The 25,291-nt window shown below is 38.8% G+C and overlaps 1 protein-coding gene across 5 annotated transcripts in view; it reads right to left on the bottom strand.

Moving 5' to 3' along the window:
* The window catches only part of USP54 (ubiquitin specific peptidase 54), a 119,747-nt gene extending 94,830 nt beyond the window's left edge, over positions 1–24,917 (bottom strand). Inside the window, exon 1 of one of the 5 annotated variants that reach the window (XM_032311735.1) lies at positions 24,833–24,917. The gene's annotated coding sequence lies outside the window, so the exon portion shown is untranslated. Of the gene's footprint in view, positions 1–84; positions 195–13,033; positions 13,130–13,159; positions 13,239–24,514; positions 24,607–24,832 lie in introns of those variants that run through there. The other 4 variants (XM_032311738.1, XM_032311737.1, XM_032311736.1 and 1 more) reach the window with 4 other exon arrangements.
* Positions 24,918–25,291: the final 374 nt, after the last annotated feature.

A 25,291-nucleotide genomic window follows, 5' to 3' on the forward strand; every position in this document is an offset into this window, starting at 1 on the left:
CATGACTCAATCATAAAAAAATATGTTGTAGATGAATATTTACTGACATAAACACATAACATCATAAACACATAAACATCATACCCTTAATCTCCAGATCCATTCTCTTCCCCTGAGGTCCAGACACGTACATTCAACTTTCTACTGAGTATCACCACTTGGTTGTCTACCAGGCATCTCGAACCTAACATGTCCTAAAGAACAAAAACTTAATTCTCGCCAAGTACACCCCAGTCAGCTACTCCATACTCTTCCATATCTCAGTAAATAGTACTACCATTCACTCACTTGTTCTGGCTAAAGTTGGAGCCATGCTTGACTTCCTTCCTTCCCTAACATCTCAGCAAACCATCAGCAAATCTTATGGGTGCTACTATCAAAACATATCCCTTCTTACCACCTCCACTGTTACCATCCAAGACAAAGCCACCTCTATCTACTGCCTAGAATACTACTACAATAGCCTTCTATTTGGTCTCCCTTGCTTCCATTATAATCAGTCACTCTACACAGCAACTAGAATAATCTTTAATAAATCATTATTAAAGATTATTCTAGTTGCTGTGTAGAGTGACTGATTATAATGGAAGCAAGGGAGACCAAATAGAAATCAGTGTAATTACGTTGTCTTCCCGATACGTTCTGAATAAAATCTAGATTCCTTATCTTAAAATTCTCATGATCCAGCTTCTACTTCTCTTAACAATTTCATCTTTACTGCTCTTTGCCCTTTATTTTTCAAAGATTTCAAGTAACTTCCCATCTCAAGACTTCTTCACTTGCTAATCTCTCTCCTCTGAAAATCTATTCCCTAGCTCTTTCTATAGTCTGAACCTTCATTTCATTCTGGTCTTGACTTAAATATTACCCTCCTCAAAGGGACTTCCCTTCATGTAAAATTACTACCTATTTCAACTATACTTCAATGAAAAAATAAATTTTTAAAACTAAAATGACCACTTGCCACCCTATCTCTTTACCTTGCTTTATTTTGCTGTTGTTGTACTTAACACTACCAGATAGTACTTCTATCTAGTAGACAGAAGTACTGGTAGAAGAATACCTTCTCTATTAGAATGTAAGCTCCCTGAGGCAGACACTTTGTCAGTTTTGTTTGCTATGGCATCTCAGAGTCTAGAACACTATGTGGATACACAGTGGGCAAGACATAAATACTTGTTGAAAGATTAGAATGTTAGGTGAAAGGAGCAAATTTTAACAGTACTTTCAAAATTACTTCTTTCTTATGTAATTACTTCTTTCTTATATAATTATATAATTAAACAAAATGGAGGGGTGCCTGGGTGGCTCAGTGGGTTAGGCCTCTGCTTTCTCTCGGGTCATGGTCTCAGGGTCCTGGGATCGGGCCCTGCATCAGGCTCTCTGCTCAGCGTGGAGCCTGCTTCCCCCTCTCTCTCTGCCTGCCTCTCTGCCTACTTGTGATCTCTCTGTCAAATAAATAAAAAAAATCTTTGGGAAAACAGAAGCCACTACATACACACACTACATACACACACGTCAATCCTCATTATTCATAAATTCTGTATGCACAAATTTGCCTACTTGTCAAAATACATTTGTCACCCCAAAATCAATATTTGCAGCAATTCTCTGGTCAATGGACATATACAGAATGGTAAAAATTTTGAGTTGCCTGAAATGCACACTCCCAATCAAGGTCAAACTAGACAATGAAATGCTTGGCTTTCTTGGTTCAGCTTTCATACTATTAAAAAAAAGTCCTTTTTTGTGGTGTGGTGTTACATTCTTCATATTTTTGTATTCTTGGTTGGGTGATTCCTGTTCAAAATGACCTCCAAGCATAGAGCTAAAGTGCTATCCAGTGTTTCTAAAAAGGTTGTGATGTGCCTTCTGGATATAATACATGTTATATACATTCATTCAGGCATAAATTACAGGGCTATCTGTTGTGAGTTCAACATAAATAAATTAATAATATATATTAAATAACATGTCCTTAGGGTACCTGGGAGGTTCAGTCAAGCATCTGCCTTTGGCTCAGGTCATGATCCCAGAGTCCAAGGATCAAGTCCCACATCAGCCTCCCTTCTCAGCAGGAAGCCTGCTTCTCCCACTGCCCCTCCCCCCACTCGTGGATACTCACTCACGCATGCACTCTCTCTCTCAAAAATATATTTTTTTAAAAAAACTCTTCAAAAAAATAAGATCTCTTTAAACAACACACATAAAATGAATTTAGGGATTAATCAGTTAATGAAAATATAACCAGAGGTACACAGGAACCTAATCCGTATTTGTTCTAGGAGCAATAATTCAGTACTCATTATTTCAGTGTTCACGATGATGTTATAGAACATACTACCACCAACAACGTGTGTGTGTGTGTGTGTGCGCGCACATTAAATTAAAAGGTCAGAGAGAGGACACCTGGGTGACTCAGTGGGTTAAAGCCTCTGCCTTTGGCTCAGGTCATGATCCCAGGGTCCTGGGATGGAGTCCCGCATCAGGCTCTCTGCTCGGTGGGGAGCCTGCTTCCTCTTCTCTCTCTGCCTGCTTCTCTACCTACTTGTGATCTCTGTCAAATAAATAAATAAAATCTTTTAAAAAAAAAAAAAAGGTCAAAGAGATTATATGTCATTTTATCATATTAATATAGTTAATATAATCTTTGGGCAGGAATATTATAGGGTATTTACCTCTTATTTTTTCCTCATTTGTATTTTCTATTTTTTTTACAATAAAAATAATTTTTTGCTGGAAGAAAAAAAATGAGTCACTTCTAACATTTTAAAATAAGAATTGTATTAGTAAACATCCTATAGTAGCCAAAGGAATATAAAATAAAAATAGGATATGAACACTGATTTTTTTCAGTAATTAAAAGTATAAATTTATAGCTCTCCTCCTACCTTCTTAGCCTGAGTCTTCTTTTTTTATTATTATTATTTTTATTAACATATAATGTATTACTTGCCCCAGGGGTACAGGTCTGTGAATCATCAGGCTTACACACTTCACAGCACTCACATCACATACCCTCCCCAATGTCCATAACCCAACTACCCTCTCCTCAGCAAGCCTCAGTTTGTTTTGTGAGATTGAGTCTCTTACGGTTTGTCTCCCTCCCGATCCCATCTTGTTTCATTTTTTCCTTCCCTACCCTCCAAACCCCGCTCTGTGCCTCTCAAATTCCTCCTATCAGGGAGATCATATAATTTTCTTTCTCTGATTGACATATTTCGCTCAGCCTAATACCCTCTAGTTTCATCCATGTCATTGCAAATGGCAAGATTTCATTTCTTTAGCCCGGTCTTCTAAATCAATCTCAGGGACACCTGGGTGGCTCAGATGGTTAAGCGTCTACCTTTGGCTCAGGTCATGATCCCAGGGTCCTGGGATCAAATTCCGTATCAGGCTCCCTGCTCCTTGGGGAGTCTGCTTCTGCCTCTCTCTCTCTCTCATATGTAAATTAATAAATATATTTATTTTAATTCTAAAATATCTGCATTAAATGGAAAGAAGTTATTTACAAAAGAAGCAAAAAAAAAAAGTTCAATACTGACTCACTTATAAATAAATAAATAAAACCTCAAATGTACAAATGCACATGTATTTTTATACACTTCTCCCTGAACAGACTATTCAAATACGAACAGTTTAAAACTCATTCATTTATAATTATAGAATCTTAGAGTAGAAAGAATCTTTAAAGAGCATATACTTAGCTTTCTAACCTAATGCAAGAACACTTTTTATAATCCTTTTTATAAGGGGTCACAGCCTCTGCCAGAATATGTTCAAGAACAGAGAGTACATTATCCCATAAGGCAGCAAATTTTTTTAGAAGATTTATTTATTTATTTGAGAGAGTATACACTTGCACACAAGCTGGGGGAAGAGCAGAAGGAGCGAAATTTCAAGAAGAATTCCTGATGACTGGGGAGCCCCAGACGGGGCTCAATCTCACAACCCATGAGGATCATGACCTGAGCTGAAACTAAAAGTCAGATGCTTGTGGCGCCTGGGTGGCTCAGTGGGTTAAGCCGCTGCCTTCGGCTCAGGTCATGATCTCAGGGTCCTGGGATCGAGCCCCGCATCGGGCTCTCTGCTCAGCAGGGAGCCTGCTTCCTCCTCTCTCTCTGCCTGCCTCTCTGCATGCTTGTGATCTCTCTCTGTCAAATAAATAAATAAAATCTTAAAAAAATAAATAAATAAAAGTCAGATGCTCAACCGAGTCCCCCGCACCCTAAGACAGATTCTAATTTACACCCACCATTCTAAGTTCAATCTCTGATCTAAAAGTAAGCAAATCTACTATCTCCTCTTTACATAAGCATTCCAAATATGTAAGACAAAATTCTTATGTTCCCTTAATCACCTCTTTCAGGCTAAATATTCTAGTATGACTATGACTCAATGTGGTACATTTACATTTTGTTTCCCTCTCTAATTTTGTCTTGTTTCTTTTTTTTGTCCCTTCCCCTATGACCCTCTATTTTGTTTTTGTTTTTTTTTTTTTTTCCCCCACAGGTTTTACTTATTTGAGAGAGAGAGAAAGAGCATGAGCAGGGTGAGGGGCAGAAGGAGAAGCAGACTCCCCACTGCACAGGCTTGATCCTGGGACTCTAGGATCATAACCTGAGCAAAAGGCAGATGTTTAACCAGCTGAGCAATCAAGGCACCCCTGTTTTGTTTCTTAAATTCCTCATATAAGATCATATGATGTCTTTCTGATTGACTTATTTCGCTTAGCATAGTACCTTCTAGTTCCATTCACATCAATGCAAAAAGATTTCATTTTTTGATGGCTGAGTTTTATTCCAGTGTGTGCGTGCATGTGTGTGTGTGTACAAACACACCATATATTCTTTATCCATTTATCTTTTGAAGGACAGCTGGGCTCTTTCCAGAGTTTGTCTATTGTAGACATTGCTGCTATAAAGACTGGGGTGCAAGTGTCCCTTTGGATCATTACATTTGTATCTTTGGAGTAAATACCTAGTAGTGCAATTGCTGGGTCATAGGGTAGCACACACCTTGAATCCTGACCCATAGAAACATGAGATAACAAATATTTATTGTTTTTGTTTTTATTTTGTTTTTGTTTTAAGATTTTATTTATTTATTTGACAGAGATCACAAGTAGGCAGAGAGGCAGGCGGGGCGGGTGCGGGAGAAGCAGGCTCCCCGCTGAGCAGAGAGCCCAATGTGGGGCTCGATCCCGGGACCCTGGGATCATGACCTGAGCCAAAGGCAGAGGCTTTAACCCACAGAGCCACCCAGGTGCCCCCAAATATTGTTTTAAGTCATTAAATTTTGAGGTAATTTGTTATGCAGCAATAGATAAATAACCTAGAAATTTCACCTCTCATCATAGCTTAGAAAAATTCTCACACATATCTTTATTAGAGGAAAACAAAAACAAAAACAAAAACAATCTAAATGCTCATCAAAAGAAAATACAATATATTACAATCTTAAGATTTATTGCTACATAGCATTCAAAAATGAACTAGATCTATTTAAACTAAATCTATTTAAACTAGATCTATTCAATCTCAATATAATGCTGAGGAAAAAAGTTGTAGAGTTATCCCTAAAATAGTCCACTTATGTAAAAATTCTCTTTAAGTTTTTATTATTTTTAAGTAATCTCTACATCAAACATGGGGCTTGAACTCTGAACCCCAAGATCAAGAGTTGCATGCTCTACTGACTGAGCAGCCAGGCACCCCCATTCATATAAAATTTTTATTTTTTTTATTTTAAAATATTTTTTTTAAGATTTTATTCATTTATTTGAGAGCGAGAGAGAGCATGAGAGGGGAGAGGGTCACAGGGAGAAGAAGACTCCCTGCCGAGCAGGGAGCCCGATGTGCGACTCGATCCCAGGACTCCAGGATCATGACCTGAGCCAAAGGCAGTTACTTAACCAACTGAGCCCCCAGGAGCCCCTTATTTTTAAATATTTTATATACCCAACATAGGGATCAACCAGAGATCAAGAGTCACATGCTGTATGCTCTATTGAGTGAGCCAGCCAGGCACTCCCATTTATGTAAAATTTCCAAAACACATAAAGCACTACTATACATCAGATGTGGATACATTTTATACATACACAAAATTATAAGAAATGGACTGCATTTCTACTTAAATATATTAATTACACAATTTACCTCCACACCCTTCTAATTTAATTCTCCACCAAAAATAAGAGTAAAGGAATACAAAAGGTAAAAATCCATAAAGACAAAGTAACTGAAAACAGGGGAAGAATTACACAAAATTTTAGAAGCTGGAAAGCAGATAAATGTGCGGTAATTGATTAACATACCAGAGAAAGAACCAGAGGGTAAATGTTGGCAAACAAAAGCATACATACTCCTACTACAGAACCCAGGGAAGGCTCAGGATTGGCACCCTTTGCAGGAGGGAATGTGGGGTGGAACTTAAAAATGGAAAAGCAATTAAAAAATGTGTTTAAGAAGTTAAATGGGGTGCCTGGGTGGCTCAGTTGGTTAAGCAACTGCCTTCTGCATTTTGGGCTCCCAGCACCATGCGGAATCTGCTTTTCCCTTTGACCTTCTCCCCTCTCATGCTCTCTCTTACTCACTCTCACTCTGAAATAAATAAATTTTTATCTAAATTTAAAATTCAATTTTTAAGTTAAAACTTAAAATTTAAAAATTTCAATCTTAAAAAAGCACATGGAAATTAAGTTAAAGTCTATATACTAAATGGGGAGATCCCCCATCCCTCTTCTCCCTCTCAGCACCAAACCACTTGTAGTCAGACACCAAGCTCCCCCAGCAAGAAACTAGAGGACTTCCATCTGGGAAAACTGACAGGCCCAAAAGAATACCTATAAATACATACAGCTGATGGTACTCAAATGGGGATGGGGGGGTGGAGCCTGAAGGAGACAGACAATCCAGAGAATATAAGAAAACTTAAAAATCTAAAATGTATTTCTCAGAAAGGAAAGATTTTGCATCTCTAAACCAAGAAATAATACAAAGTTCAATGGAAGACTTGAAAGACAAATTTAAGGACATCTCCCAACATGTAAAATATAAAGACAAAGAAATGGAAAAGATAATGGATTAAAAAACAGAGAATCAATTCAGGCTTTCCAGAAAAAAGAGAAGAGGAAAATATCAAAGAAAAAGTACAAAAAATATCCCAGATTTTAAGATCATGAGTTTTCAATTTAAAGGAATCACAAAGCCCCTACCATAATGAATTTAAAAATCCACACTATGGCACAAATAATTCTAAACTGTAGAACACTAGGAATAAAGAGAAAATTCTGTAAGTATCTAGAGAGAAGGAAAAAAAGGTATCATACAAAGGAATGAAATCAGAATGACATCAGGTTGCACAACAATATAAATGTACTTAATGCCACAAAAGCATACACTTAAAAATGGTTCAAATGGTAAGCTTTATGTTATGTATATTTAACCAAAAAAAGTGTTTAAAAACAAGAATGATGGAGGGTGCCTGGGTGGCTCAGTCAGATAAGTATCTGACTCTTGATTTCAGCTCTGGTCTTGATCTCAGAATCATGAGTTCCAGCTCCATATATTGGGCACAGAGCCTACTTTAAAAAAATAATAATAATGGAGTACCTCAATGGTCAGATCCCAATTCCTTCATAAGAATTAGTGCATACAGGGGCACCTGGGTGGCTCAGTCAGTTAAGTGTCTGCCTTCAGCTCAGGTCATGATCCTAGGGTCCTGGGATCAAGTCCCATATCTGGGCTCCCTGCTCAGTGGGGTGTCTGCTTCTTCCTCTCCCTCTGCGTGCTCACTCTCTCTCGCTAATAAATGAATAAAAAAATCTTTAAAAAAAAAAAAGAAATGTGCATATAAAAACAATACATTTTCTGTAGACTTCTGAAGTAAACATATTGCAAATGCCCAGTCTGTATTTCTATAAATTATATATTTTTATTTATTTTTAAAAACTACCATTTGTTTTTGTAAAAGTAAAATAAAAAGAATATTAGACTTTTCATGGGCAACACAGGAAGAAAATAGCAATACCTTTAAATAATGAGGAAATGATTTCCAACAGAAAATTCTATTAAATAGAGTATTATTTTATATCAAGGATAGAATAAAAACATTTTCAAATATGCAAGATTTCAAAAAATTTAATTCTCATAAATTTTAACTCTCAGAGAGGTTCTGGAGAAGCAAGAAAGAAAATGACAAGTAATTCAGGAAACAGAATTCCCAGGAGGATAGTAAAAGGAAATCCCAGGGTGAGATCTATAGAACCAACCAACCCATGCTAGAGCAGAATATAGAATATACAGAATATGCAAAGTAGATCTCTAAGGGTTAAAAAAAAATTATAAATTATCTATTGGACTTGAATGAATGGGGCAGAGCTTTATGGTCCTGGCTGAGAATCTGGGAATAATTTAGTAAGCTGAACTTTGAAAGCTGAGCAAGTAAAAAAAGCATGGTAATTAATTATGCCTAAGGAAAATTAAAAGTTGTATGAGAAAATAATTATAATCATTATACATTATATAGCTCAGGTTCAATATTTGTGTAAAATAAAAAAATAATGATTTAGCCCCCCAAAATTACATAACCATATTGAGAATATAAGGGAAAAGACATATATGCATTTAAAAGAACCAAACACTCATCTTCTATGGCACTGTATACAGGTTTAATATTTTTTAAAAGCAAGTGTTACGACTATGCTATTAGAAATATTTAAGATCCAGGCACCTGGGTGGCTCAGTCGGTTAAGCATCTGCCTTCAGCTCAAGTCACAATTTCAGGGTCCTGGGATCCAGTCCTGTGTCAGACTCCCTGCTCGGTCTGCTTCTCCTTTTCCCTCTCCCTCTGCCCCCCATTTGTGTGCAATCTCTACCTCTCAAATAAATAAATAAAATCTTAAAAAATATATATATAATATATATATAAAAATATATTTAAGATATATGACTACGGTTTCCTCCAGAGGTGGGATAACTGCTATTTTTCCTTCTAAGCATATAATACTATTTGAATTTTTGAAACTACGGAGATGTGTTACCTTGATAAAAATAAGACAGAGTTCCTTGTAGGAAGAAGGAGGAAAGTCGGGTTTTGGCTTTATCTCAATTTTTTATATTTCTAAAAGAACAGATAAGAGCAGTTAATTCTGGATGATGGGATTATGGGTGTTTTATTATAATTGCAGTTTTAAAACTTATCAACACTACCTTCCACAAGTCCCCAAAGTTTCCTATATAAATGGCTTTCGGACCATTTACAATTCTGCCTGCCTTCCTTGGAGTGCTCTCAACTTTTGTCAGTGTCCACTTAAACAAACATGGAAAATGTGTTTCCAACCTAGTACAAAAATACACTGGAACCAATACTTTTGTGACCTGGATAAACTTCTAATAATATAGCCGCCAAGTGTTTTTAGCAGCACATTACATAGCCAGTTCATGCTACATTTGTAATTAACCAAAATTTCCAGATAATTTGTCACACTAACAAGTCTACCCAGCTCCTCCCGAGGGAGAAGGAATACAGAATCTCAGAACTTGAGATTCTGAATTTAAACACAGAGATTATCTCTATTAAATTTAATTTCAGTTTGGGCCTACAATTTCATTCTATGGCTTTAATTTTTAAGGCTTTATTCATCATCTGCCATATTAACTACTCCTACAGTTTTGCAATACTTACATAATTAACATGTTTTGTTTTGTTTTTAATTTTAACTCTACCCAAGGTCCAAAAATAATCCACCAGAGATTTTCCTGGTGAAGCCAACAATCTAAGTGGGCCCAACTATTCAATCTTGTACACATTCACTTAATTTATCAGCCAAGCCACATTTTACACATATCAGTCATAAATGCATCATGAAAAACTGTGTAAGTGTGGGATTATGACTATAACTAGAACAATTTCCTGACCCACTACCTCATACTTCTAAATAGAAGTAACAGAATTCAAGAACCGAAATAGAAGTAATTTTTGATAAATCACCTCATACAAATTCCTTTCATTTAGTATCCCATATCATCTATTTAATCATTTATAATTTTTCCAGGATTTAACACCCACTTTACAACTTTCCAAGTACTTTCTTCTTTTTGGATATCAGAACATTTGTCTCTCTTTGGTTTTTATGATTTCTCAGATAAACAACAGTGACTCTGAGATCATCAGTTAATTTAGTACTGTGAAATTTAATTGAGCCGTAAGATTTAAATTCATTTTAAAACGTTCACTCCTTTCTTTTTTAAGATTTTATTTAGTTATTTGTCAGAAAGAGAGCACAAGCAGGCAGAGTGGCAGGCAAAGGCAGACAGAGAAGCAGGCTCCCTCCAAGTAAGGAGCCCGACGTGGGACTCGATTCCAGCACTCGATCCCTGGGATCATGACCTGAGCCAAAGGTAGCCACTTAACAGACTGAGCCACCCCAGGCATCCCTAAAGCATTCACTCTTAACTGGGCTACAGTGTCTGGTTTACAACTTTTTGAAAGATTTTATTTATTTGAGAAAGTAAGCAAGCACAAGTGTGAGGGGGAGGGGCGGAAGGAGAGGGAGAAGCAGGCTCCCAGCTGAGCAGGGAGCCCAATGCAGGGCTCCACCCCAGGACTCTGGGATCATGACCTGACCCAAAAGCAGACACTTACCTGCCTGAGCCACCCAGGCATCCCTCTCGTTTAAAATTTGCTTTCTATTTTATAGTTTGAAAATATCTGTCACCCTGGGGCACATGGGTGGCTCAGTTAAGTGTCTGCCTTTGCTCAGGTTGTGATCCCAGGGTCCTGGGATCCAGCCCCCATTAGGCCCCTTGCCTGGAGGGAAGCCTGCTTCTCTCACTCTCTCTCCCTCCCCTTGCTTATGTTCCTGCTCTCACTCTCTGTCAAATAAATAAATCAAATCTTTAAAAAAAAAAAAAAAACTATCATCCTTGTTGCTAATAATGTATCTAGAACTTATTTTTTAAAGAACTATACAATTTCTTAAAATCCTATAAATAGGTTAGATAGAAACTAATATACCATTATCCAATTTTATGCATAAGGAAGCTGAAGCACAGAGAAATTAAAATTATTTGCCCAAGGTCACAGAGCTACAGTGAACCAAAATCTTCCATCCCAGTCCAGAGCTCTTTTCATTTAGGCTATATGGATTTATAATATAAAACTACTTAAGATTGCACAAAAAATTTCTTGCTTAAGTGGTGCCTGGGTGGCTCAGTTTGTTAAGCAGCTGCCTTTGGCTCAGGTCATGATCCCAGTATCCTGGGACAGACCCTAGGTCAAGCTTCCCGCTCAGCTGGGAGCTTCTTTCACCCTCTCTCTACCCCTCCCCCAGGTTGTACGTGCTCCCTCTTCCTCTCTCTCTCTCAAATAAATGTTTTTTTTAAAATTCTCTTGCTTAGAAACTGATGTTTTCGGTGGGGGGAGGGTGTTTGTTTTTAGAGATTTTTATTTATTTGATAGAGAGAGACACAGTGAGAGAGGGAACACAAGCAGGCGGAGTGGGAGAGGGAGAAGCAGGCTCCCCACTGAGCAGGGAGCCCAATGTGGGGCTGGATAGGCTGGATCCCAGGACCCTAGGATCATGACCTGAGCTGAAGGCAGATGCTTAACAACTGAGCCACGAAGGTGCCCCAAAAACTGATGTTTTGATTAGAGGCTGAGAGGGGTTAAAGAAAGGATATAGAAAGGAAGTGGGTATGGCTATAAGAGGGCAACATAATGGATACTGTGAGGATGAAAATATTTTGTACTTTCACTGTATCAATGTCAATATCCTGGTTGAGATATTGTACAATAGTTTTGCCACATGTTACTACTCAGGAAACCACATAAAGAGTATACCCGATCTCTTAGGGCACCTGGGTGGCTCCGTGGGTTAAGCCTCTGCCTTCAGCTCTCAGGTCATGATCTCACGGTCCAGGGATGGAGCCCCACACTGGGCTCTCTGCTCAGCAGGGAGCCTGCTTCCCCCCTCTCTCTCTGCCTGCTTCTCTGCCTGCTTGTGATCTCTCTGTCAAATAAATAAATAAAATCTTAAAAAATAAAGGGGGGGGTTATCAGATCTCTCCTCACTCGACGTGAATCTAGAATTATCTCAAAGTAAAAAGTCTAATAAAAATAATAATATTTCTTGGGCGCCTGGGTGGCTCAGTGGGTTAGGCCGCTGCCTTCGGCTCAGGTTATGATCTCGGGGTCCTGGGATGGAGTCCCGCATCGGGCTCTGTGCTCGGCGGGGAGCCTGCTTCCTCCTCTCTCTCTCTCTGCCTGCCTCTCTGCCTACTTGTGATCTCTCTCTGTCGAATAGATAAATAAAATCTTTTAAAAGAAAAAAAAGAAAAAAAGAATAATAATAATATTTCTTTTGTTAAACCAATTTCACTTTATTTATTCACTTATTTAGAGAATGCACGTGTATATGATGGGGCAGGGGGGTGGGGTGAATAGGAGAAGGGGGAGACAGAGAGAATCTCAAGCAGACTCCCTGCTGAGCAGGGAGCCCTACACCAGGCTCAATCCAAAGACCCCGAGACCATAACCCAAGCTGAAACAAAGAGTCAGATGTACAACCAACTGAGCCATCCAGACACCCCTAAACCAATTTCATTTTAAAGAGCCTTACTTAAAGTAAATAGCATATGTAAATTAAAACAAAATTAAAAAAAATAATGCATACAGCTCTGAAAGCCAGCAGAGCAGACTCCAAAAGTAGGATAAGTCCCATCCACTGAAGCTCAAAAAAGTCATAAAGAAAAAAATGTCCATCTCTGGAAATTAAAAAGGAGACCCCAGAACTCTTATTTCCTAAAGCAGCAAAATCAAACAAGACAGTATGAAAAATAAATTATTAAGTCACCTCAAAAAGAATCATTAAAGTTAGAACCACCAAAGCTTTCCTCGACCCACCACTTTACTGCAATCCTCAACTTAGACAAAGACTGAGTGTCAATGTGTGTCACCTTCAACCTGATATTCACAGCTACATGTTTCAAAAGAGTCCCAAAACTGCTTCTATTTTTTTGCTACTCACGAACTGCCTGAAGCTTCAACCATTTCCTGCTTCTCCCAGCTGCAGGACTTGCAATTAGGAAAACATTCACTCAGCGTCTAGAGCAGGTCTGGTTAGAAGGATGAGCTCATCCCTTCAGATACGTACCTGATCCTCAGGAAGCTGCTCCTCCTCCAACGAACAGGTCTTTGTATGTTTAAAGTGACACCCACAAAAAATATAAGTAAATAAATAAATAAGTAAAGTGACACCCACAACCTGTGCAATCACTTGGCCAGAACTAGAACAAGTCCTTCCCTATACATGCCTGGTACCATGGAATCATTTCCTGTTATAGCCACTTCACACAACCACAAAGTTCAGACAGCAGTTACGGCCTCACTAGAGGAGGATTACATTTTCAGCTCCAGTGGAGGTCAGGGTCAGGCCCTTCACTGCTACTCAGTGAACATTGAGCTGTTTGTTTCAACAGGTCCCTACCCTGCATCGAACCTCACCAGAATTAACCCCTTTTTCCAGAATTTACAACTTACTTTCCTGTACCAGGAATTGTAATGCTTGTACATCTTTTACTATTTGTTCTGTCCACAAGTCTCTATTAACCAAGGCAGCTAAATGTACTATATGCAGTTAGAAATAAATACTGAAACCTCAAGTTTGCTACTCAGGTTCACTACTTCTAAGAAAACATCTTTTCTGTCACAGCTATCTATTTATTGGTAAAGGATCCTAACAATCTTAACCCAAAAGATATGTAGACATCATTTCAAAATAATATATAGGTACTAAATATCTTCAATCAGAAGTACCTGGGTACTAAGTAGTCATTCAACAAATATTTCTGTATACCTTTATGTACAGCCATCTCTGAGAGGAAGATGAACCAGGTTTCAACTTAAAAAAATCTAAGAAGTATCTCTTTCTGCCTTAGCCTTCCACAGGACCTCAGCAGTATTTTTACTTCTGCCACAATAAGCTTCTAATACACTAATAGGCTACAGAGTATAAAATAGTCAGAGAAGTATTAAATTCATGAGTGGTTACCTTTGAGAGATGACAGGGGACTTGCAATCAAGAAGGGGAAACTTTTGTTCTATAAAGCCCAGGTGAGGGGCACCTGGGTGGCTAAGTGGGTTTAAGCCTTTGCCTCCGGCTCAGGTCATGATCTCAGTGTCCTGGGATCAAGCCCCGCATTGGGCTCTCTGCTCAGTAGGGAGCCTGCTTCCCCCTCTCTCTCTCTGCCTGCCACTCTGTCTACCTGTAATCTTGTGATCTCTGTCTGTCAAATAAATAAATAAAATCTTAAAAAAAAAAAAAAGCCCAGGTGAAAGGATGAAAAAATAATAAGCTACAGAAAATATTTGCAAACCACACATTCAGCAAAGAACTAGTACCTAGGTTATATAAAGACTTCTCAAAACTCAACAGTAAAATATCAAGCAAGCCAATTAGAAAATGGGCACAAGATATAAAGAGATTTTTCAACAAAGAGAATATATAAGCGGCAAATAAGCAACTGAAAAGATGTTCAACATTATTAGCTATCAGGGAAATGAAAATCAGAACCACAATCCAGTATCACAGCACATGTATCAGAATGGCTAAAATAAAAAGTAGTGACACCACCAAATGCTGGTGAAGGTGCAAGAAACTGGTTCAATGATACACTGCTGATGGGAATGTAATATTTACTTTAGGGGTGCCTGGGTGGCTCAGTCAGTTAAGCATCTGCCTTCAGCTCGGGTCATGGTCCCAGGGCTCTGGAATCGAGCTCTGCTTCTCCCTCTCCCATTCCCCCTGCTTGTGTTCCCTCTCTTGCTATCTCTCTCTCTCTGATCAATAAATATACAAAAGCTTTAAAAATAAATAAAAATAAAAAATATGTAAAAAGTACTTAAATACTGAAACATGGATTTCAGAAAAGTTCACTCATTGCACACCAACAACTGGGCTAATTGCTTTTTTCTCGAAAGCCACTTGTCTATAAAGAACATTTATATAGCCAAACAGAAAGAAATAAGAAAAACTCTGAAAAAGCAACAGAAGATTAAAAACTTTTTTTTTAAGATTTTATTTATTTATTTGACAGAGAGAGATCACAAGTAGACAGAGAGGCAGGCAGAGAGAGAGGGAAGCAGGCTCCCTGCTGAGCAGAGAGGCTGATGCGGAACTCGATCCCAGGACCCCAAGATCATGACCTGAGCCAAAGGCAGAGGCTTAACCCACTGAACCACCCAGGCACCCCTAAAATCTTTTTTTAAAGGTAAGAAAGTTTTTGTATATACTACAATCGTATAAATGTTTATGTTCATGTCTGATATAAATGAGAATGAGAGAGAGAGTTCACAAATTTACTATATGGCACTGTCCCCAAAACAAAAAATTTAGATAGCCGTTTCTATAGATGTACTCCCTGGGAGAAAAAGACTGAAAAGTGAACCTCAACGTGAATTCTACTTTCCCACTAATTTTGAATAAACATAAAAACTGTGTCCATATTTTTCATATTAATAAATCAACTTAAAATCTTAGTGAAGATAAGATCAGGCTGGTGACTGGCTCAACATTAACCTAGACATTAAAATCCATTTTAAGTATTTCTTCTACGCTTAGGTGGCTCAGTGGGTTAAAGCCTCTGCATTAGGCTCAGGTCATGATCCCAGGGGTCCTGGGACTGAGGCCGCATCAGGCTCTCTGCTCAGCAGGGAGCCTGCTTCCCCCTCTCTCTCTCTGCCTGCCTCTCTGCCTACTTGTGATCTATCTGTCAAATAAATAAATAAAATCTTTTAAAAATAAAAATAAAAAATAAATATTTCTTCTGGGAAGCAATATGGTTTTCATAGCAGCTAAATATCCCTTTTAGCACTTCCTATTATTTTCCCAACCCCATACTCATACCATTCCAACTCAAATGCTCAGCAATTTCTTTTATATCTGGAAAATCCCTCAACACTCACAGCTCCTAGAATGTTACCCTTGTCAGCCTCTGCCTTCCTTTACCTTTTAGTTGATGCCTTTCATTTGTAAGGACATCCAAACCTAAACGGAAAAAGCCCAAGAGTGGGCCTTCCCATTGTTTTATACACCAGACTTGGTTTAAAGAATTCTAACCCAATATCCCAGTCTAGTGTTTTACCTACCGATAGTCACAAACTTAAAAAACAACAAAAAACAAAAAACAACAATGAAAAAAAAACCACTGCAAACTATATGATAAAGGATTAATAGTTTTCTGATAAAGAGCTTAAAAACATGTCAAAATAAGAAAAAAAAATGTGTAGGGGCACCTGGGTGGCTCAGTGGATTAAGCCTCTGCCAGACTTAGTTTTATTCACCAGACTTGGTTTAAAGAATTAGTTTTATTCACCAGACTTGGTTTAAAGAATTCTAACCCAATATCCCAGTCTAGTGTTTTACCTACCGATAGTCACAAACTTAAAAAACAACAAAAAACAAAAAACAACAATGAAAAAAAAACCACTGCAAACTATATGATAAAGGATTAATAGTTTTCTGATAAAGAGCTTAAAAACATGTCAAAATAAGAAAAAAAATGTGTAGGGGCACCTGGGTGGCTCAGTGGATTAAGCCTCTGCCTTCCGCTCAGGTCATGGTCTCGGGGTCCTAGGATTGAGCCCCGCATCGGGCTCTCTACTCAGCGGCGGGAGCCTGCTTCCCCCTCTCTCTCTGCATGCCTCCCTGCCTACCTGTGATCTCCCTCTCTGACAAATAAATAAATAAAATCTTTTTAAAAAATTAAAAAACAGATTAAAAAAAAAAGTTTTCATTTTGCATGCCAAAATGAAAACTGCCATAGACACCAGCTATAATATATGACTATCTTGAAAATCCAAAGGAATCAAATGAAAAATCATTGTATTTAATAAAAGCATTTAGTAAGGAAATCCAATTCAAGATCAACATAGAAGAATCAACAGCTTTATTATATGTCAGCAATAACCAATTTTTTAAAATGTCATAAGGTAAAAGATCCCAATTGCCACAACAACTTTAAATAACTGTAAAAGACTTAAAAATTAGACATATTCAAGATTAATATGAAGAGAACTATAAACTTTTCTGAAGGATTTTTTCTTAAGTTGAATAAAGAGAATATCCTGTTTCTAAAAAAAAAATTATATTTATTTACTTGAAAGAGAGAGAGTGAGACAGACAGCATGAAAGGGGAGAGGGTCAGAGGGAGAAGGAGACTCCCCACTGCGCACAGAGCCTGATGCAGGACTCCATCCTGGGACTCCAGGATCATGTCCCAAGCCAAAGGCAGTCGCTTAACCAACTGAGCCACCCAGGCACCCAAGAATATCCTGTTTCTAAATGGGAAGTCTCAACATTGTAAAGATATAAATTGTCCCATAAAGTAAATAATCTTTCTGTTTCAACTGAAATCCCAATTACAGTTTCAACAGAATTTTTGTTTGTAATGAAACCGGAGAGGCTAATTCTGAAAGAAAAAGTCTCTTACATATATTCTAAGACTGAGAGGGGAACTGACCTTCAAACACACAGTAAATCAACAAAAATTAAAACTGGGTGGTACTGGTATACCCGGCTGGCTCAGTCATTGCAGCATGCAACTCCTGATCTCAGGGTTGTCGGTTCAAGCCCCACATTCACTGGGTGTAGAGATTACTTTTTAAAAATCTTTTAAAGGGGTACCTGGGTGGCTCAATGGGTTAAAGCCTCTGCCTTTGGCTCAGGTCATTATCCCAGGGCCCTGGGATCAAGCCCCACATTGGGCTCTCTGCTCAGCAGGGAGCCTGCTTCCTTCTCTCCCTGCTTGCTTCTCTGCCTACCTATGATCTCTGTCTGTCAAATAAATAAATAAAATCTTAAAACAAAAAAAAACTTTTGAAAAAGATGGGACTATATGAATATAAAAATTTTATTACATCAATAGACACCGTACACATAATGCAATACACTGGAGAAAATATGTATTTATACACATATATATATATACACATATTTATATATATATAAATATGTGTATATATATATATATAAATAAAATACAGATTTGCATCCACATACATATAAAGAGTTCTTATTAATCAATAGGTGAAAGAAAAAGCTTCAAAAAGGCAAGGGATAGAAATTTCACAGAAATAAATATAATAGCCAATAAAGAAATTTAAAGATGACCTAACTCCCAAGTAGTCTAAAAACTGCAAATTAAAGCAAAAAATTTTGACTACCATATTGGTAAAAATGTACGAGATTGATAATACCGAGGCACCTGGATGGCTCAGTGGCTTAAACCTCTGCCTTCAGCTCAGGTCATAGTCTCAGGGTCCTGGGATCAAGTCCCACATGAGGCTCTCTGCTCAGCAAGGAGCCTGCTTCCCCCTCTCTCTCTGCCTGCCTCTCTGCCTAGTTGTGATCTCTCTCTCTGTTAAATAAATAAATAAAATTAAATTAAATTTTTAAAAAAAGATCAATAATACCAAGTGTTGGCAAGTAGGTAAGGATATAGGTGCTTTCATAAACTGCTGGTGCAATGCATAATAGTACACAGACTATTTGAAGGGCAGAGTGGCAATACCTTTGAAAATATACATACATTTCAAGCAACAATCCTAGCCACTACTCCAGAGGTATTTCTAGAACACTTACACAAGACACAAGAATAAGAGATGTTCATTTTAGGGGCGCCTGGGTGGCTCAGTGGGTTAAAATCTCTGCCTTCGGCTCAGGTCATGATCTCAGGGTCCTGGGATCGAGCCCCGCATCAGGCTCTCTGCTCAGCAGGGAGCCTGCTTCCCCCCACCGGCTCTCTCTGCCTGCCTCTCTGCCTACTTGTGATCTCTCTGTGTGTGAAATAAATTAAATCTTAAAAAAAAAAAGAGAGAGATGTTCATTTTAGTTGGTAAATACAAAATGGATTATTTAAGTGGATAACTTAAGTGTCCATCAATAAAAGAATAGTTAAATAAATTGCAGGAATTCAAAATGAAATATTATCAGCAGTTAAAAAGTGTGTATTAACAGGATGAGAGCTCACAGGCACATAACTAAATTAAAAAAAAAGAACTGCAGAAAAAATACTATCCTTCATAAAGAGCTATAAATAGTTACATAAATTATAAATGGCATAGAAAAATCACTGGAAGAAAACCCACCAACAGAATATTCTAGAAAGGGGTCCTTTGCTCCTTAGCCTCTACATAAATTTCTTTAATTTTTTTTCTCTTAAAGCATACAATTTAAATATTTATAAAAATTGGGGCATCTGGGGCACCTGGGTGGCTCAGTGGGTTAAAGCCTCTGCCTTCAGCTCAGGTCATGATCCCAGGGTCCTTGGATCAAGACCCACATGGGGCTCTCTGCTCAGCAGGGAGTCTTCTTCCCCGCCCTCCCCCACCACCCCGCCTGACTCTCTGCCTACTTGTAATCTCTGCCTGCCAAATAAACAAATAAAATCTTTAAAAAAAAAATTGGGGCATCTGCTGGCTCAGTTGGTAAGAGCATACAACTCTTGATCTCGGGGTTGTAGGTTTGAGCCCCATGTTGGATGTAGAGATTACTTAAAAATAAAAAAAATATTTTTAAAAAATTAAGTTTTGGGGGCACCTGACTGGCTCAGTCAATAGAACACACATTTTTGATCCTCGGGTTGTAAGTTCAAGTCCAACCTCGGGTGCAGAGTTACTTAAAAATAAAATCTTAAAAAAAAAAAAAAAGAAACAAGATGGGATTGGGAGGGAGACAAATCATAAGAGACCTTAATCTCACAAAACAAACAGAGTTGCCGGGGGAAGTGGGTAAGGAGAGGGTGGTTGGGTTATGGACGTTGGGGAGGGTATGTGCTATGGTGAGTGCTGTGAATTGTGTAAGCCTAATGATTCACAGACCTGTACCTCTGGGGCAAATAACACATTATATGTTAATAAAAATAATTTTTTAAAAAAGATTTAAAAAAACATAAACAGTGAAGTCTAGAGAGAAAAACAAATATGGAAATATGTTCAACTTCACAGGCAATCAAAGAAATCGAAATTTAAACTGAGATATCATGAGGTGCCTGGGTGGCTCAGTGGGTTACAGCCTCTGCCTTCGGCTCAGGTCATGATCCCACGGTCCTGGGATCGAGCCCCGCATCGGGCTCTCTGCTCGGCAGGGAACCTGCTTCCCTTCCTCTCTCTCTCTCTGCCTGCCTCTCTGCCTGCTTGTGATCTCTGTCAAATAAATAAATAAAATCTTTAAAAAAATAAAATAAAATAAAATGATATATCACTTTTTACCCATCAAATAAACAGTTTTTAATTTGTTCAATCTCTATTTATTATTGCTGATGTAAATGCTGGGAAAATAATACTTTTTCCCACTTCCATCCCTGGAGGAGTGTAAATGAATAGAATCTTTCCAGAGAGTATGTGCATCAAAGTGAAAGAAAAGGTCTTCTTTTGTGGAGGTTGAGAGTTACAGAATACTTTTAGACCATTATCCACTTGACACATTCTCAACTACTCTTTCAGTTTTCAACCTTTCTGGGATAGAAGTTCCATACTCTGCCCTCAAGGGTCTTCCTCTCATCTCACTCTTTTACTCTAAACCTTTCTTAGAAAAATGTCTCAATGCCTCAAAAATAAGTCACATGAAAAACATGGGCACTCAGCCCACTTAGTTCAAAGATGTTAGAAAACACAGAATTTTCTTCATACCCCCATGCTATTCCAGCCTATAGATGTAGAACCATTGCAGAAAGTCAACTCAGTGGAATAACCCTCACCTGACTCACCTTCAAATCTCTATGTGTGTATTAAGAATATTATGTATTACAGGGGCACCCAGGTGGCTCAGTCAGTTGAACATCCTGGTTTTGGCTCAGGTCATGATCTCGGGGTCCTGAGATCGAGCCCCAAGTTGCACTCCATGTTCAGCGGGGAGTCAGCTTGGGGTTTCTCTCCCTCTGCCCCTCCCTCACTCACTCATGCATCTATTCACATGCGCTCTCTCTCTCTAAAACAAATAAATCTTTAAGAATAAAGAATAGTATGTATTACAACATAGTTATATCCCTCCACTTTTTTTAAGGCAGATCAACATTTGTTAAAATGGGCCAATAATGCAGCTAGACACAAAAAAGTGAAACAGAGGAGCACCTGGCGGCTCAGACAGTTAAGCGTCTGCCTTCAGCTCAGGTCATGATCCCAGGGTCCTGGGATTGAGCCCTACATGGGGCTCCCTGCTCAGTAGGAAGCCTGCTTCTCCCTCTCCCACTCCCCCTGCTTGTGTTCCCTCTCTGTCTCTCCCTCTGTCAAATAAATAAATAAAATCTTTAAAACAAAAAGAAAGTGAAACAGAAATATAACAAGCCAAATGTAAGAAGCTTCTGAATAAACAACCTGAACGCATTTATTTTAAGTATAAGTAGGAAGTATAAGAAAACTATAAAGGAAACAATCAGTTTGTACTCTGTCAGTAGCCTCCTGACAACAGCAGTTTCCTGAAAGTAGCTGAGAGCACCTATACCTCTATGTATAGCAATTATTAAATATAATTTGGCAATGTGATACAGTTGAAGAAATACTTAATTGGAAGTCAGGACACCTGGGACATTGCAGCTGTGTGACTTTGGCAAGTCACTGAAAAGTTCCTCTAGGCTTCAGTTTCCTTAATATAAAAGGAAATGGATTGGACTCATCCACCTCTAATCATTAAGTCTAGAACTAAGTATTAACAGTGATGGTATCTATCATTCTCATTTAGATTTCTAAAGAAACCATATACTAAGATATAAAATTTGAATTCCAACCAGAAAATCACATTTTGGACTTTAGAATATAGAGTTTAAAAAGTCTGAATGCAAATATATAAATACATGTGATATGTATATACATTTTTCTCAATACAAAAAAAGCAATATAATAAAAGTGTTTGACAAGGGGCGCCTGGGTAGCTCAGTGGGTTAAGCCTCTGCCTTCCGCTCAGGTCATGATCTCAGGGTCCTGGGATCCAGCCCCGCATCGGGCTCTCTGCTTGGCAGGGAGCCCGCTTCCCCTCACTCTCTGCCTTGCCTCTCTGCCTGCTTGTGATCTCTCTCTCTCTCTGTCAAATAAATAAATAAAATCTTTAAAAAAAAAAAAAAAAAAAGAAAGAAAGGAAAGAAAGTGTTTGATAAAATCTCTTAAATTCTGTTACAATAAAATTTGCCCTACACTGAATGTGAAGATAGATAACTGTTTCCATTATTAAAATGATCACTTTCTAGAAGACTGCAACCATTAACAATTGCTTGTTACAACTATTTTCCCAAACACAGTTCCCTATACAATTATATACAACATGAATATGGCAATTTACTCAATTCTCTGTATAATACAAATCTCATATTTAGTGTCATGTTAATATTTAAATTTGTTCCCATATATAGTGTAAATATGTGAGGGATAAATATCTATGGACAAAGATAAAGAGACTGAATTCTGGTCTTTGTGCCAATTCCACCTTCAATCTCTGGCCCCCCCAATCCCAAGGTACCCTCCCCGCAAAAGAAAGGAATCTTGCTTAGGTTTCTCCAAGCACACATATTTCCAACTCGAAACCCTAAATCTGCCATTTACTAGCTCTGTGATCTTTAGCAACTTCCTTAATTTTTAAGCTTCCGTTTTCTTGTCTTTAAAATTGTAGTACCAGCTGAAGAGTAAAGTTATAAAGTTAAAATGAGATAATGTGCCTGACACACTAATAATTAATCAACAAATGTCAATTATTACACTTATTGTTGACTTAAGAACATACAGTGGCATTTAAGAGTACAAAAGACTTAAATTATCAACTGACCTGTGAATTTTCTCAAGCTTTCATTATAACTTTTATCTCTTCTGAGAAACATATGTTCTACTTATGCAGCACAGTTTAGAATTTGCTCAATGTTTTGTAATTTTCGAAATTATTAAATTATTTCTTCCTTTTTAGTCTTGTCAACTAGGTAAACTCTTGAGGGCAAGAACCTTGTTTCACAAGCTTGGTTTCACATATTGTGCTTATTACATTGTAATTATTTGTTCTCTGTCACTCTCCCTTCCTAGATTCTAAGCATTGCAAGACAGAGAGCAAAGCTTATCCTGAGGCTTCATAATCACACAAAATAGGTCTCAATAAATGTTTGCTGAATGGGTAAATGAGTGAATGAATTTCCTCCCCCCCACCCCAATGCCTAACACCATACTCTATACATAATAGGAACTCAGTAAAGCTCCTTAATGGATTCATGCAGCAATCTTTTGGACCCAACGACATAAAGCTGCATCTTGCCTCAGAAAAGCATTTCTATTTTAAAGTTTAGCTCTGAATATTACAAATTTAAAGTTTTAGTCTAACACATATCAAATAAATAGGTCAAATGACCACATCAAGGCTAGTGCGAGAAGGATTTAAAAGCCATTATTCTAATTAATGAATTTGTGAACCTCAACATGGGAAATCCAGTTACATAATCAAGAGAGGTTATACCCTGCAAATTTATACCTACAAAAGATAGTGAGAAAAATTATCAGAAAGTTTGTATCTGGAGACTGAAATGGGTAGGTTATTTTTATGCCTGAATTGAAGCCATTGTTTGCACTAGAAATAAAGAGTTCAGAAGCAAAGTGGTCCCAACCCCTCTCCACAAAACAATTCTGAGACTCAGAAACGAAATATTTTGCCCTCTCCTTGATTTTAACTCCTGGGAGATTCCTTTTATTCTCAAATTAGCAGATATTCAAAACTTGTTCTGTCTCTTAAAAAACAAACAAAAACCTTCATCCGCTTCTTAAAAGGCAAATAACCTGAACATGCACACTTTGGGGACACTCAGTTTTATATTCAACTTAACTAAATCTATCCCTAGTGTTCAGCTTGCTGCTGGTGCTGCTGCAATAGAAACACTTTTCTTAGTTTTTAAATTACATTCGTGGAAGGCTTAAGTGTCGTACTGCACATTCTTCTACTGTATCAGCTAAACTGGTTTTACACTGCATATATAATCTCATAAGTACACCGTAAAGGAATTCTATACTTGAATGAAACTGGGAAGAAACGTGATCTCAGCACACACACCCCTTTTTCCAACTCAATACGCTCCGGAGGACGCACATCTTAGTGTTTTTTTTTTTTCCTCAAGAATTTCTCTCCCGCCCCCACCCCACACTTTACAGCAGCAATCATTCATTATCCCACTCACAGTCTCTCCGCAGAAAGAACCTCACCAACTAATACTAGTTCACCAGGACCCTACTCCACATCTCACAGACTGTGGGGAATTTCTTTGGAAGGGGCGGGTGGTAGTGGAGGTTCCGGACGCCACCATTCCCGCCACGCCATTTAGGACCCAGGTCCTGGCGCGCAGTCCTAGACCAGCGTTCCGCGGACCCTCAGGGGCTGCGAAGGGTCCGATACCGGCCCCCATCCCCCCAGTGCAAAGCAAACCGGGCCCAACCTCCGTGCTCCCATTCAACATACCCTCCTCTTCTCGATACCCCATTTCTTCCCACTTACTCCTCGATGTAGTCCGGTGCCTTTATCCAGTTTTGAGTCCGCGTAACCCTCTTCCTGCCAATACACACACCCTCCACGCTCCGGCCCCTGCCCCTTGAACCCTACTACACCCGGGTCCCTCCCACTGGACCTCCCGGCAGCTCTAGCCCTCCGTGAGTGCCCTAGTACAGACCGGCGTCAGTTCCCTGTACACACGGGACCTAGGTTATCCCTCACACGTCACACTTGGGCCCATTCCTCCCTACCTACCCCACAACCAGGGCTACCCCCTGCACCCCGTTACCTCCGACCCCGCCCCCCTGAGGGTGTCGCACTCACAGCTCCTGCCGCCGCATCCTTAACCGCCGCGGCTGCTATAGCTACAGGGAGCCAAGGCAACCAGCTCTCGCGACACTTTCCTCAGCTAACGGCGAGAACAGCCGAGAAGAGCTTCTCGCAAGAAAGTAAACGAGTCAAGCTCGAGAAGGGTAAGTATATCTCGCGATAGTAGTCGGTAAGATGGCGGCCGCCAGGCGTTTTAGGGGTGGCCTGGAAAGCTCTGGTGGTTGGTGAGGGCAAAGAAAGATCTGGAGGGAAAGAGTCGGAAAACTACTGCAGGGAGCACGGGCTGAGCTGGGGGAAGTTAGTATGGCGAAACCTGCATTGGAATAACTTCAGGGATGTGGCATCCTCCAAGTGCCTCGAAGTTAGAGTAATGTCGCCTTTAGTTGAAGTTTAGTTTTCCAGGCATTTTCCTTATGCTTACAGAGTGGTTAGAGATGGAGTGAGCAAGCCAGA

Source organism: Mustela erminea, chromosome 14 (assembly GCF_009829155.1).
Source record: "Mustela erminea isolate mMusErm1 chromosome 14, mMusErm1.Pri, whole genome shotgun sequence".
Taxonomy (NCBI): Eukaryota; Metazoa; Chordata; class Mammalia; order Carnivora; family Mustelidae; genus Mustela; species Mustela erminea.